Source organism: Neoarius graeffei, chromosome 28 (genome assembly GCF_027579695.1).
Source record: "Neoarius graeffei isolate fNeoGra1 chromosome 28, fNeoGra1.pri, whole genome shotgun sequence".
NCBI classification, from domain to species: Eukaryota; Metazoa; Chordata; class Actinopteri; order Siluriformes; family Ariidae; genus Neoarius; species Neoarius graeffei.
In genome coordinates, this window is record NC_083596.1 from 1,743,303 (window position 1) to 1,747,727 (window position 4,425).

A 4,425-nucleotide genomic window follows, 5' to 3' on the forward strand; every position below is an offset into this window, starting at 1 on the left:
TTTTTCAAGTTATTAGCTTCCATTATTTGTCATCCACATAGCTCTGGTGTGAAAGTAAAGAAGTAAATGTTTGTAGTTTAAGTGAAAGCTTGTGTAAAACGGCCAGAGAGAGAGAAAGTGTGTCTGCATTTTCTTGCATGTGGCTCTCAGGAGGTGTCAGAGTTAAAGGGAGAAGCAGCGTTTACGGTTTAGGGATTAGAGGAGTGGTGTTGATGAGGCCGGTGGGAAACGTCTTCACGCCGCTGAGCTGACGCAGGATGGAGGGATTTTACACGGCAGAGGAGTGCAGGATTAAAGACATGGATTTATATAGAGGAGAGGAAAAGAGCTGGGGGGATTGCAGAGGAGGGAGAAAGATGAAAGGGGGTTGCAGCAGAAAGACCAGGAGAGATTGAGAGAGAAGGACAGGGGAAAGGAGACAGAGGGGAAATCATGGAATGATAATTAAAAAAAATCAGCTGGAAGATGAAAAGAGAGAGAGAGAGAGAGAGAGAGAGAGAGTTGGACACTTGTGAATGAGGAAGGAGGATGGAAGGAGAGAGAGATGGATGGAGGAAAAGTTAGAGATGGTGAAGTATTGTGGAACAAAAAGAAAGGAGAATGTTTACGAGAGAGAGAGCGAGTGCGGGATTAGTTTGGATTTTGGCTGAAGGAAGAAAGAAGCTGCAGATTTGAGTAATTAGAAAGGTGTGTGTGTGTGTGTGTGTGTGTGTGTGTGTGTGTGTGTTTTAGGGTGCAATTGGCAGCAGATGTGAGCAGACCTGCAGTCTACACTGACAGGAAACACACACACACACACAGAGCATCCAAACCAGGAAATGAAGAACAATGGAAAACTGGGCTACTGCCAAACATGAGGTGTGTGTGTGTGTGTGTGTGTGTGTGTGTGTTCATTTATACAGCTATACCACAAGCTCACATTAAAAATCTAAAGCATACAGTATCTTTATATCAAATGTTTTTCTGTTTAATAAAATATTTTTAAAAAATTATGATCTTAAAATAGTGCTGTGTAAATCACTCACTCACTCTCTCACACACACATCAAACCCAAAGTTCTCTTTTTGGAGGAACCTGTCATGTTTATATGTTTAAAAAAATAATCAGAAAGTGTTTTATGTACAACTCTGGAAGCTAAGAGCCTGTACTTATCCACGGAAGAGCCTTAAAGAACCTTAAAGAACCCTCGTTCTGAATGTAATGCACTACTTTAGGAAGTATTCATAAAACTAGAGTTAATGACTGTGTGTGTGTGTGTGTGTGTGTGTGTGTGTGTGTGTGTGTGTGTGTGTGTGTGTGAGATGCACTTTACAGTTTGATGGAAGATTAATGTACCAATTTGTCTTCGAACATCTGCTGCTACTTTCACTTAAAAAATAAATCCCTTAATAAAATGAGATTTTAATCTGATTAAAGTAACAGGATTAAAATTAATCTTAAATTTGGTATAAAGCTAGAACCAGGAGTAAATACCACTTTTAATTTTCAATCCTGATTAATTTTAAAAAATAATAATAAATAAGCTTTTTGGTTAAAGTGTTATTATTGTTGGTGAGTATCATCAGTAAAACCTTCACCTTGCTGTACAGAATCACGGTCAGCGTCTCAGAGACTTCAACAATGAGGAGAACCAAACACAAGCCATTTACCGTTCACGGGCGATTGCTCTAAGACAACGAGGGAGGCTCAGCCTCCTCTAAAAATGACGAACATCGTGTAGGATGAATTGCGCTAGGCTTATGTTATAGCCGACCTTATAACATTGCTATTTCAGATCCAGAATCATAGAAATATATGTGCTCAACCCACTACAGTGCGAAATCATTCTGTTATAACTTTCCCCAGTTCGCCTAATGTGTGCGTGAGTTTTTCCCCCTCGTGACAGCGCGATGCAGCCCAGCCTCAGTGCACTTCAACGGCATTTGGGAGCTCTGCGCTTTTCAATCTCAAAATGCAAGACGATTATTGGACAAATACTGCGAAAACGCCCACCCACGGACTCCCAGCGGGAGGGACATGGCAGTTTCCGCGAGGAGACTGGTGATTGGTGAAAGCGGCCGGATATTTTCTTTGATTGACAGCTCGTTTCAAATATAGACAGGCAGCGGTGAATCTCAGTTCAGTCCCATGCGGATTCGCAAGTGCTGTGGTGTATTGTAAGAGATCAGCTTACATTTCGATTTCATTCATTACATACGGTTTCTACCAGCTTTTTTAGTTTGTATATATTTTCATTGTAAATAAAGTGTAAATATAGTGTTGTCAAGTTTGCTATCTTAGTTCCAGAAATTTTGTTTATTTGAGTGACTGAACTTGAGGGGGCTAGTCAGCTAGCAAGAAAGCTGCGCACGGATGCCGAGCATTGCTGATTTAATTTTGGCGAAACCATTTGCCAGTCTTCCTTTCGAGGAAAAAATTAAAATTAAAGAGCAGGGTAGACCAACGCCTCAAATTGACTTGGTGAAAAAGGTAGGGAATAATACTCGTTCCTTTCAGCTCTCCTGGTACGAGAAAGTGAATTGGCTAACAGCAAGTGACCCACATCAACAACAGTAAATAGGCTACTTTAGTAATATGTCATGGATGGACCAAAAATATAGAATCTATTTAAAATGTTTATGCTGAGTATATTATATTGGAATATATATTTTTCTGGATATGAATTAAACACGGGCAGCACGGTGGTGTAGTGGTTAGCGCTGTCGCCTCACAGCAAGAAGGTCCTGGGTTCGAGCCCCGTGGCCGGCGAGGGCCTTTCTGTGTGGAGTTTGCATGTTCTCCCCGTGTCCGCGTGGGTTTCCTCCGGGTGCTCCGGTTTCCCCCACAGTCCAAAGACATGCAGGTTAGGTTAACTGGTGACTCTAAATTGAGCGTAGGTGTGAATGTGAGTGTGAATGGTTGTCTGTGTCTATGTGTCAGCCCTGTGATGACCTGGCGACTTGTCCAGGGTGAACCCCGCCTTTCGCCCGTAGTCAGCTGGGATAGGCTCCAGCTCGCCTGCGACCCTGTAGAACAGGATAAAGGGGCTAGAGATAATGAGATGAGATGAATTAAACACAGCTACAATTTGGAAAACATTTTTAAACAAAAACACAGCCAAGAACATTTCACACTACAGACCTGGATTAAAAGTGAAGGGTTATCAAAATTGTCAGTAAAACATTTCTCAGTCAAAATAAGTAAAATATAGGGAAAGTGTCATTGAATGAAATGTGTGGCCCCCAGCTCTATGTTTGGCTCCCCAAGGTCAGTGCTTGTGCCTATTCCAGAACACTCTGCTGTTACTGCTGAGGTTCCTGACAAAGAGCTGCTTTCAATAATGATCAATTTTTAAACAACATGCCACAATTTTAAAATATAAAATGTTAAAATATACCCCTCCCCCCAACACCACCATCATGTATATTGGACAGTAGGCTAATGGGCCAAAAGAACCTGTTATTTCACAGTTTGTGACCCTGCCAACAATCAGCCAGATCAGAGGCAAGAGTATGGGCAAAATTGATGTTTTTTTTCTTTTAAAATCTCATAATATCGTAACCGACCAGCCTCCCCTGTTTGAAAGACTACCAGCCGCCACTGTTACCGTTAGACAATTAGTTTTTATTGATAAAAAAAAACAATACATTGTACATTTTACATGAAACAGCTTTGTTTCAAGAAACCATAAAAAAATTAAAAGCAGTGTAAACTCCTCTGTCCTGACTGCTCTGGGTGTGTGTGCACATGTGTTCACTGCTTCAGATGGGTTAAATGCAGAGGATGAATCTCACTGTGCTTGAAGTGTGCATGTGACAAATAAAGGCTTCTTCTTCTTCTGAAGACATCAGAAAACTTACAGTTCCAGCTTCAGCTCTGCCTGTTACACAGCGCTCACACTGGAGACTCCTTCCAGAAACGTTATGCAATAAATATCTCAACCATTTTTAAAAATGTGTGTATGTGGAGCATCCGCCGGACAGCAGCCGTTACTATAGAAACGATAAGGTATTAGAGCAAGCGCATTAATATAAACCTGAGATTAAATAGCTGATGAGGGTTTCTTTCTTTATAAAAAAACAAACAAACAAATACAAACAAACAAATAAATAAACCAATAAATAGCTGCTGATTTAATTTAGTCTTTTATTCAAAAGTACTTTTAAAAATGATTCACACTTCACTTTAGAGAAGTTGGAAAAACTTTTTCAGGAAGGTTTTAAATATAACAACAATACATTCAACAGATGATCATTATTATTTTTCTCCGTCGTGTAACTAGAAAGAAACCCCTGACACCCCCCAGGTCTTTCAGACCTCCTGTTGTGTTAATTGACAGTTATTAACGGGTGAATTGTCTGGGTTTTGGTTGTTTCTGACCTAGAAAAACAGACTGACAGAGAAAAAGAGATGGAGAGAAGGAGGAGGAGGGGTGAGAGTGAAGGA